We start from the raw sequence: 11683 nt of genomic DNA, 5'->3' as shown, positions 1-11683 counted from the left end.
TCTAAGAAGAAAAACCTACGTTTAATTGGGGTTCCCGAGGGCGCCGAAGGGGACAGAGGCAAGAATATGTATTTGAACAAATTCCATAGCTGAATACATTTTCCCAATCTGGTGAAGGGAAACAGGCATTCAGGACCCAGGAAATAGTGAGATACCCCCCTAAAAATCATTAAAAACCGTTCAACACCTGACATCTAATAGTGAAGCTTGCAAATTCCAAAGTTAAAGAGAAGATCCTATAAAGCAGCAAGAGCAAGAAGTCCCTGACTTTCATGGGAGGAATTCTACGGGTAACAGCAGACCTCTCCACCAGAGACCTGGCAGGACAGAAAAGGCTGGAGGATATATTCCTGGGTCATAAATGAGAAGAACATGCAACCAAGATTACTTTATCCAGCAAGGACTCTCATTCAAAATGGAAGGAGAGATAACGAGCTTCCAGAAAGGCAGGAATGAACAGAATATGTGACCTCAAAGCAGCTCTGCAAGATATTTTAAGGGGACTCTTTAAACTCCCCTTTAAGAAGAAGTTCAAGTAACTCTGAACGTGAATGGGTTAATGACCCATCTAAAGGCGCAGAGTTTCAGACTGGATAAAACAGGAACCCATCTATTTGCTGTATACAAGAGAATCATTTTAGACAGAAGGACACCTACACCTGAAATAAAAGGTTGGAGAACCATTTACCTATTCAAATGTTATCAAAATATACCCTAAAAACTACAGAAACACTTTGAAGAAATGAGGAAGACACAAAGAGTTGGGAAAATTTTCCGCTCATGGATTGGCAGAATTAATATTGTGAAAATGTCATGTTACCCAGGGCAATTTACACGTATAATGCAATCCCTATCTAAATACCTGACTTTCTTTCAGAGACTTAGAACAAATTATTTTAGATTGTCTGGAATCAGAAAAGACCACAAACAGCCTGGGGATTTTAAAAAAAGAAACCATATTGTGGGCATCACATCGCCAGATTAGGTTGTACTACAAAGCTGTGTTCATCATGACAGTGTGTACTGGCACAAAAACAGGCACTAGATCAATGGAACAGAACAGAGAACCCAGACGGGTGGGACCCTGACTTTATGCTCAAAACTAATATACGATAAAGGAGGAAGACGATCCACTAGAAGAAAGACAGTACACTCTTCAATAAATGGTTCTGGGAAAATTGGACATCCATATGCAGAAGAATTGGAAACTGGGACCACTCTCTTGCACAATACACAAAGATAAACTAAATAGATGAAGATCTAAATGTGAGACAAGATTCCATCAAAATCCAGAGGAGAACTCAGGCAACACCTTTTTTATACTTGGCCACAGTAACGGAGAAGACCAACAGTGTAATGTTCCCATCATTTGAGGGAATATGAATAATAGCAAAAGGGGATATAAGGAAGGGAGAAGAAATGTGTGAGAAATATCAGAAGGGAGACAGACATAGAGACTCCTAACTCTGGGAAATGAACTGGGGTGGTGGGGGGGAGGAGGGTGGGGGGTGGGGGTGAATGGCTGACGGGCACTGAGGGGTACCACTTGACGGGATGAGCACTTGGGTGTATTCTGTATGTTGTAATTGAACACCAATAAGAATTAATTTATAATAAAAAAAAAATAAAACACCAAATCATAAATAAATAAATAAAATAAATAATAAAAATAAATAAATAAGATAAATAACAAATCGGCAATATGTTATTTCTCGGGACTCTTTAGTGGCTTCCCATAGCACTTGGAAGGAAACTCAAGCCCTTTGTGATTTTTCTCCTTGCCTGCTTCTCGGACTCCTCTCCTTTTGCTCCCTCATTTGGTCCCTGGGCTCAGATTGCTCCACGCCCCACCTGCTCAGCTTACATTGCCCCACCTACCCCAGGGCCACCCACTACCACATTGTCTTGTTCCGTTCTTCTCAAAGCACTTATCTCTATCTGAAGTTTTCATAGTTGTTTATTTACCTGTTTAGGAGAAATAAGTCTTGCTGTATTTGTCTTATTCCAATTTGTGTCTGTCGTGTGGCACAGTATCAATAAACATTTGTAGAATGAATGAGTGAACTGAAAAATATGTGTACTGTGAATGATCTGGTTCCCTAAGACTGGAAACTGGGAGTCAGTAGAAGAAGAGGTGGTGTTCTATTTGAAGAGCTCATGAGAGGGGATCCCTGGGTGGCTCAGAGGTTTGGTGCCTGCCTTGGGCCCAGGGCCTGATCCTGGAGTCCTGGGATTGAGTCCCACATCGGGCTCCCTGCATGGAGCCTGCTTCTCCCTCTGCCCCTCTCTCTCTCTCTCTCTCTCTCTCTCTCTCTGCCTATCATGAATAAATTTTAAAAAAATTTAAAAATTTTAAAAATGAAGAGATCATGAGGTATACCCTTCATAAACATACATGCGAGAATATATTACTTTGTCACAATCATTTACATGAACTAATTTAACAGCATACTTGCCACAAAGTATTTGAGATCTGGAAAATCTTGTGAATACCATATTGGCTTTTGTCAAAATTAAGTGATGAAATTTTAAAAACAAACCGATTTCAACTAAAAGCTCTAAACCCATTGTCATTAAATAATTCAGGCACTTGTTCTTTCTCATAATGATAAAATCAATAATTTCTCTCATGCCCGTGATTCATTTCTCATGACTGTATCATCATTCTCTTTCCAAACACCTGAGAAAGGTTTTAATTCAAAATTATAATGTCTTTAAACATTATCATCTTTTTCATATACTGGGAATTTCTGACAGAAAAAGCACAATGATGTTTTTTCTCCACTGTAATTGAAAATCTTCTACTCCTGTTTAAATGAAACTAGAGTTTTAAAACGTGGATTTGTATTATATGAAAGGACTTTTAATAGCGATTCTAAAAACTATCGTCCATTATGTTTAAAATAGCATTCAGTGCACATACAATCTTTTAGGAATAACGTTACTGGATATTTTACTCAAAAAGTAAATGGACATTTGAGGGAAAACAGTCCTAGTGTTAAGATCTTAAGTTCATACCTCTTAATTTCAAGCTGAAAAGAGATTAAATAAATGGTAAGATTTTTACTTTAAAAGTTTCTTTTCTATCAGACACAGGAATTGTAATTAGCAGTTAATCAGAAGTGCTGTTTTTCCCCCAAAAGTTAGCAAACAGCTTTGCGCAGTAGCAGTATCATAGCCAATGAGGTTTATCCGAGGCGCGATTATTGCTAATTGAAAGGTTAGCAAACAACGTTCCAGTAATGCTGATCCTGTGTAAAATATCATTGTAATATAATCCATGAACTTTACAGATAATACATTTAACATGATATTGTCATGGATTTTGACATTTTCAAAAGCAGCTTTATTGAGGTATAATTGACATACAATATGTCAAGCTTCATAAGTTGAATTGAAAATATTGAAATTTGACAGCATTTAAATCGAAAGTATTTTCAAGTATTGAATTTGACAAGGTTGGACATATGTATGCACATTCAAGATAATGGGCGTATACCTATTACCTTCAAAAGTTTTCTCTTGCCCCTGGGTATGATTATTATGTATAGCTTGAGATGCTTTTCCTCCATGCACACGCAATACAATTTATTGAGTGTCTACCATAGTCTAGATACTGAGCGGAGTATTGGAGGTTCAGTTAAAACAAATAGGTTCCCGGCAGAACTTATGACATTGACCAAATAATTATGTAAATAAGTATAAAATCAGAACTGTACATCATACTCTAAGGAAAGACAGTTTGCACCTGGATGTATTGATTGCACTACAAAGTATTTCTGGGCTTTCACATTATATCTGGAACTCTTCAATTTGCTTGTATGTGCCTTTGTCATAGATCTAAAGATGTATGTTAACATTTTGTTTGTACTCGATGCCATGGCTTTTATCTTGAAAAAAGTATGATAGGGATCCCTGGGTGGCACAGCGGTTTGGCGCCTGCCTTTGGCCCAGGGCGCGATCCTGGAGACCCGGAATCGAATCCCACATCAGGCTCCCGGTGCATGGAGCCTGCTTCTCCCTCTGCCTGTGTCTCTGCCTCTCTCTCTCTCTCTCTCTCTCTCTCTCTGTGTGTGACTATCACAAATAAATTAAAAAAATTTAAAAAAAAAGAAAAGAAAAAAGTATGATATTTGTTATGTGGAAAAGATAACCAGTGAAGGCAGATTTTATTATAATCCATTTCTTTGGTATTGCCCAGAAAGCAATATTGGAAACAAAAAGAAACACCCAAGAAAGTCTCCCTTTTTTTTTTGCCATGTCAATTAGGTGCTGTTTGAGGGAGGAAAGATGATGATACTGAGGAAAAATGTATGGAAAGAGATGAAAATCTCAAGATTTTCATTAAAAATTAAGTGTAACAGTAAATAAGATGAATAAGTATAATTATCAAATATAATTTTGCGATTCCATGACTTTTAATTGAGAAATAATGCCGAGCTTAAAAAAAAATGGTTTCCTGGTTAACTGAAATAAGCCATGACTTTCAAATATGAAATATTTGCCAATTGTATATTGGTCTCTTGGATGGTGTATCCTCTGCTCAAGTTCATAATTCACTGCAGTGTTTAGCAGATCTACTGGAAAATCACAATGTTTTTCTTTTTTCCCTCTGATCCCAAAAAACCAGAAACAACATCTGCTGGAAAGAGGAATTATTTATCACTGTAGACTCTTGCCAACTTTGAACCCTGAAGAAATCCACTAAATGGAGAAAGTGAATCAATCCGGGATTACATTTTAGTAATCCCCAAAGGAAAGAAGAGAGGGGAAACACTATAAAGAAACAAAATGAAGAAAGTAAACTCACTACAGATTCAAGATTTGTGGGCACTGGAGTCATTGGAGGTAGGACTACAGTGAGCTGTGCCAGCGGGAGAGCAGACACTTGGGCCTTTTGTGCAGGAGGGCTTGCTTATGCCAGGCTTCGAATGTGGGCTCCTCTTCCCTGCCTGTATTGTCTTGTCTTTTTTTTTTTTTTCTCTTAAATCCGACCTCAGCCTGTTAATTGGAACCTCTTTCCCTCTGTTCCTGAACCCATGCTGTTCTGACTCCACTTGGCTCCCATGCTTTCAGAAGGCCAAGCCCCCTCTAACTGAGGCTGCTCCAATCTATTGCCTGCTTCGCCCCTCAGTTTTCAATTGACAAGGCCGCTAAGCCCTACTTAAATTTTTTCCCCATCCACTTAACAGAAAGTTAATTTATGTAAAAGAAAATTCAGCCATTTAAGGGTACAATGTGATGAGTAGGACCTGTGTGATGCCCACGTATCTACCACCATGGTCAAGATGCAGCGTGGTCCCAATGCCCGTTGGCTTAATCTTATACCCACTTCTGTTTCCTGATTGCGTCTGGCTGGTTCTTGTACCATGACAGTGAGAGAGGCAAAGGGAGACCTCTAGGTTGGGAAATACTAAAAAATAAGTTTGAATAAGTAGAGGAACCAAATTAGGGAGGACTATGCAAACCAGCAAAGGTGATGGAACATGCACAAAGTGAATAGGAGACCCTGTAGGCTCTGGGACATGATAAAATTGTGTTTTCTTGCGATAATGAATGCGGAGCATGAAGTAGAAGCAGGGACACCAAGTTTGAGATGACGAAGATCTGTTTCATTAGCAGAGGAAAGGGTGATTTTTAAAAAATCAACATGGCACGTTTTAGTAATACTGATGGAACTGTGAAGAACAAAGGACATGTTTATCTGAGAAAAATAGATCATCTTCTCTGTATAGTTATAGTTACTGGCTACATTTGAACTTTTTAGATGTTGAATCAATTTCTTATTGACTCAGTTTCTGACATTCAAAGAGGGGAGATTGCCCTTGCCACTTTCTTTGAAAAATGCCACACTTACAATTAAATCTCAGAAATCATTCTTTAGGTTACATTATTAAAACCCTGGAGTTGTTCATGGACATCACAGTGAAACTATGTCTTGTTCAAATTGTGTTTTGAAACATTTATAAGAAAGGAGAAAAAGCGTTTGCTTCATTTTTAGAAACAGGCTTGGTGAAATGGGTTTCTGCTAGCTGGGACTTAGCAGAAAATGTATTAAATGCTAATTGAAAAGAATATTGAATTGAGTGCTTTAGAAGTCAGAGAGGGAAATTGATTTAATGAGGCAGTAGCTTAGTGATTAAGGTGACTTCCTGGTTAAAAACAAATACAATCTTAGAGGTGAAAAAGAGACAAAACAATGGATGAAGTAGAAACGTAGAAAGATTTCTATTTCGGTTTTTTTCTGTGTTTAAATCAGAAAAGGGAAAGATCAACAAAATAGAGGTTTCTGAAGAGAATTGTTACATAATGGCATTTTGGGAGCACCAATCCGTCAGTTGTGCGTGGGCTGTACTTTGGGGGAAGAAGCCCACACCATGTCAATAGGAGTTTTCTGTGTTCCTGACGATGGCCTTTTGGATCCCAAAATGATCATTGGGAGGAAACTTTATTTTTAAAAATTAATACTTAATGTACTAAACACATATGTAAGAATATATTTCTTCCTTAAGCTTTAAATTCAGCATGATAATTTTCTTCTATTTAAAGATCTAGCACAGTTTAAGAATTACTTTTTAAGGACGTGGTTGATTAATGTTTGATCCCGTTTATAAACTATAACTCCCTTAAAGATTTTAAACTACACTTAACGAAGATGAATTTTATTTTCTTTTTAAGTAGCTTAGTCATTTGTAAGAGTCTTTCCAGTATTTAAGTAGCCATTCTAATAGGATACGTTTAACCTATAAAAATAAGTCTTAGGCTTTCTTAAATTTTCTAAAACTGATGGATTTCAGCATAAAATCTTTGATATCAATTAGTTTTCCAGTCAGCTTAATTTGGAATCACAGGCATGATGTGTAATGGGTCAGATTTTCTTGATTATTGATTATTTGTAGACTTTACTAAAAAATATTAGTACTTATAGGTTTGACTTAATCTCTCTCACATACACACACACACACATATTTATATTTATATTTATATTTATTTATTTATATTTAATTTTCCAAATTTAAAACTACTAATTCTCTTGGAAACAGTCAATTATGCCATTTAAATAATTTTAGGGTTGGCACTACAAGTACTTCTGGAGGTTACATTTTAGATTAGCTGAAGCTGAATATTAACCAGAGCTATCATCTAGGACATCTGAGCTCTGGAACTACAAATACCCTTGAAATTCATCTCACATCTTTGGCTGTCAATGGGCCCCAGTCCTTGAGATTCAAGTCCTCTGTTACCTCCTACTTCTCTTCATGTATGGAAGTTTACATTTCATCCATTTGATTGGCTTCAGCTCATCTACTATGTATTTTTCTACTTCAAATTATTTTCATATTTTTTGCTGATAGTACTAACGCGTATAGTTCTTAATGACATTGGATTGGGTTTTATTTATATTCTATGTTTTTTTCCTAATTGGTTCCATTTAATTTTAAGGTCTAAGCTTCCAGTCGAGGGAATCTGAATGAGGGTGGCAACTGGAATGGGAGCAAAGGGAGGAATGGAGAGATGTCACACGAGGAGAATAGAGGGGACACGTAAGGAAGATTAGAAGAGGAAACATTGAACAAAGACCCAAGAGGTAAGGTGGAGACCAGCAGTGCCAAATCCTCCTCACTCCATCCCCTGCAGCTCTTGTGGTCCTACTGACCCCTATGAGAACTCATAACTAGACTTATCTAGATGAGGGTATGGAAAAGCTGTAATCCCAAAGTTTCTCTTGGGTCCTCTGGTAGCCATAGTTTGGCAAGCAAGGACAGATAACTGTTGTTTGACACAATGGATTTTTCTTTCTCACCAGCAGGCTCCTTTCCATGTTTAGGAAACTGGAAGATGAACATGAGAGTAGTAGTTGGAGTGCACATTAATAGGGACAAGGACCATCTTCTTGCCGAAAGAGGGACGGTGTGAAGGTTATTCAATTTTTAGGGAACTCTTTCTTTTTCGATATGAACCTATTTCAGCTTGTCTCAGAAAGTCACTCCTTGTTCTCAGGGAGTGTGCATGTGAGAAAAAGAGAGATGCGCAAGTTTGTTACAGTTTTTATTTTTTAATGGAGCAGGAAGGAGGAGGCCTGTGGTTGCCTCCCATCGATGGAACGATGTCCTACTGGGCAGGTCCTTAAAGTGCCATTATTCATCCATCTACAACCCTCACTGTTTATTTCATTCCAGACTGAGTTATTTAGCATTTGGAAAATGGGCTAGTGAGTCCAATATAGTGCCGTGGCTTCCAGAGAATGGGGGTTTTCTTAAGTAGAAATGGAAGTTGGCATTGAAGGTGTAAGCATTTGTGAAAAAAAAAAAAAAAAAAAAGAAGGGACAGCGTGACAGGGAAGCAAGTCTAGAAACTAAAGCATTCCCTCAAAGAGATTCCCTGTGCATGGATTAAGCTATTTTTTTCCCTTTCCCCTGGGACTATGGGACCATATTTATCTTCGTGTCTTATATTACAAATTTGCAACATAATTTTGATGTTTGAGACTTATAGGGCGCTGTTAAAATAGAACAATTTTGCCATATTTGCTTTATGTTCTGTACTGTTTTTCTGAATAGTTTGAGAGTAATTTGTGGACGTGATATCCCTGACGCCTAAATAATTCCGTGTGTCGCTTCGGAAAGTAAGCATGTTCTTTTACATGACCACAACACGGTGATTGAAGTCAGGTGTTTAATATGAAAATGGTACAAGCCTCTGATCTCTAGGCCTTATTCAGATTAGCACGACTGTCCCGATACTGTTCTCCAGATAGAGTGTGGCATTCAGTTGTCGTGTCCCTCCTGCCTCCCGTAATCTGGACCGGTTCTTTCGCCTTTCTTTGTATTTTGTGACCTTGACATTTCTGAAGGGTACAGGCCAGTTCTGCAGCTGCCTGGGTGCGTCTGATGCCTCCTGGGGGTTTGGGCGGGGGGGGGGGAGCTGTGTTCTCCTCCTCAGGGCATCTTCTCAGAAGGCCCCCCACATGGGCACCCCAGTGCTGTCCATGGTGACTTTGACCCCGTGGTTGCGGTGGAGACGCCCCTGTAAGGGGATGCGTCCTCCTTTTGTAATCAGTAGTTCTGTGGGTGAGACTAGTTTTACACTTTTTGAAAACGTTTTTAATTCATGGTAGAGGGTGATTCTCCTCTTTCGGAAAAGGAGTTTTGTTTCTTTCTCTTTTTCCCTAGATCTACTCTTAGCTGTCCACTCGCTGGCTCTCCACCATGTCGCCGGTGCCACCCTTACCTCTTGGTCTGGGCCTGGTGTCGAGGGGGAGAAGGGAAAATCCACAATTCCGTCACTCCCCCGCTGTTCGGTTCGCAGAACACAACTGTGAAAACAACATGAAATATACTTTGTTGAGCATTTTGGGAGTTTCTGAAAGGGGTTATATAAAATGGAAAATAAGAGGATATTTCTCACTCGGTGGCATTTCAGGAAGTTTTTTCTGCTGAGTGATTTCCTGGATACTTTTCTTACAAAAGACACAGGCATTTTTTTTCTTCTGTGGACCTTATGTGTTCCTCCTTTTCTGTTATGTAGGAAGCTTAGTTCCTGCACGAGATCGAGGTCACAGAACTTTATTTATTTATTTGTTTTTTTGAGGTCACTGAACTTTAAAAGTGCGACTGTCACACCTAAAAATGAATACTAGTGTGTTAGCATTATTGCACATCCAGTAAAAGCTCAGAATTCTTTCACTTTCAGCCACTCTTATCCGTTGAACATGAAGCTAGGGAGAGTGTTCTCATTGTAGGAAAACCCCTCAATGTTAGCATAACCACCAGTCCTGGGGAGAGGAAGCATTTTACTCTGACCTACCAAACCCTCTGTTGCTTGGGGTTTTCCCTTACAGATTAGTTGATGGGAAAATGTAGAGGGTAAGACAGGAGTGTTTCCTTTTCGGTGTCTCTTTCCATAACAGCCAAGATAAGACGCTCAGGAGACGTGTATGTGAGAAAGGAGATGCCACTTTCTGGGAACGGTAGGTAATAAAAGGAGTAGGGCGAGCTCATCAAAATTTCCACTCTGCCAAAAGCCTGCTCCAGTGAATGTTTCATTCTAAATAATAGGAGGAAAAGCCCATCTCACGTTCTCTCAAGTCCATTTAGAGTGTTTCCCAGCGTTGGGCAATAAAGACGGAGTCTTGGTTTTGTTTTTTTTTCTTATCCAGACACAGTGTCTTGGAACCATGAGAGCTCAGACACCGGAGGGAGCGCTGGGACCTGGTTTCCTGGCCGGGCCTGAAACCGGGGGGCTGGGAGGGGTGGGGGAAAGTTGGTCCGTGGGGAGCTCCGACCCCAGATGGCCTCAGCTGCCCAACCAGGCTTCGGAGCCTGCAGCCTGCTGTTGGGCACCGCCTGGCAGGTCCCTATGGGGTCGGGCCACCGAGGCCCAGGGGCCACTGCTGTCCTGCACGCACTGGGTGGACCTGGAGCAGCGCAGTCCAGGCCCTTGGGCCCGACCCTTCTCCACCTGCCGGGTGCATGTCCCCCCACCCCTCCCGCCCCATGCCCTGTGGGGACCGCCGCCCCGAGGTCAGGGTGGCCGTGTCCTCCACCTGCGGGGCCCATGTCCCCCCGCCCTTACTGCCCCGTCCCACCCCTGTGCCCCCGTGGGGACATTATCTGTATTTAAGTCCTAACCCTACCACTTTCGAGCTTTATAAGCTTTGGCACCGTACTCACCCTCTTTTGCCTCAGTTACTTTATCTGTAAAGTGAGGGTAATAATAGCTCCTGTACAATAAATATATTGTTCCCTTTTTTATTATTTTAGAGAGAGAGAGAGAGAGAGCAAGTGCCTGTGCCAAGGGGCGAGAGGGGCAGGGTTGGTGGAGAGGGAAAGGGCAGGAATCTCAAGCCGACTCCACGCGGAGCCCCGAGCCCTGAGAGTCGGGTGCTCAACCGACTGAACACCCAGGAGCCCCAGACTCTGTAAAGTCATTGTGAGAATCAAAGAGCATTAGATGCATTAATGTACCTAAAGCATTGAAAGCAGTGCTAAGTACGTTGAGTCCTAGAAGAGTTATTATTAACTCCAGCATTCGTATGCAAATCTTCCTATGTAATTGTACCCCCCTTCTTGTTTTAATTTTATAAAATAATGGAACCTTGAGTACTTGGTGCCTTCTGACCCAGAGAAACAGCATAGTGATGCCTTCAGGTCCTGCTACGACAATGTGGATGGTGAACTGTTCAATGAGCGGCCTTCACGGATGTTCATGGTAATCCCTACAGTAAACCTCTAAGATAAGCACCCTCCCTCATAAATAGGTGAGGAGATTCAAGGACTTGCCCAGGTTCACGCCACCAGAGGTGAGGATTCGAGATGCAAATCCAGAGGTGGTGTGACTTCAGAGCTGGTGTGCTGGGCCACCTCACCACACCACCCGTGGATGGGTCTTCTTGTCCCCACGTGGGGGGTTCTTGAACTTGAGCAGGCACTGGAACCCCCGAGGCCTTGTGTGAGAACACCCCCTAGATGGCTGGCCTCCCACCCCAGAGGTTCGCATTCAGTAGTGCTGGTGTAGGCTGAGAACTAGGTGCTGGGTTGCTGGGTGCTGTTGCTGCTGCAGGCCCAGGGATGCGATCCTACATGGAATGACTCCAGATGATTTTTAATTCTGATTATTATTTTTGTTTGTCTCATTACTGTTAGCTGCCACTTGACGCCATCCCCGTGTTCTTTTGCTCTTA

General features: G+C 40.9%; 1 non-coding gene across 1 annotated transcript; it reads left to right on the top strand.

Moving 5' to 3' along the window:
- Positions 1–3152: 3152 nt before the first annotated feature.
- On the top strand, positions 3153–3298 carry LOC129520850 (U4 spliceosomal RNA). The gene has a single exon (XR_008666688.1). It is a non-coding gene; the product is annotated as a U4 spliceosomal RNA (small nuclear RNA).
- The last annotated feature ends 8385 nt before the right edge of the window (positions 3299–11683 follow it).

The sequence above is a fragment of the Nyctereutes procyonoides genome, unplaced genomic scaffold (genome assembly GCF_905146905.1).
Source record: "Nyctereutes procyonoides isolate TBG_1078 unplaced genomic scaffold, NYPRO_anot_genome, whole genome shotgun sequence".
In the NCBI taxonomy this organism is placed as follows: domain Eukaryota; kingdom Metazoa; phylum Chordata; class Mammalia; order Carnivora; family Canidae; genus Nyctereutes; species Nyctereutes procyonoides.
This window is presented reverse-complemented; position numbering and strand designations above follow the sequence as displayed.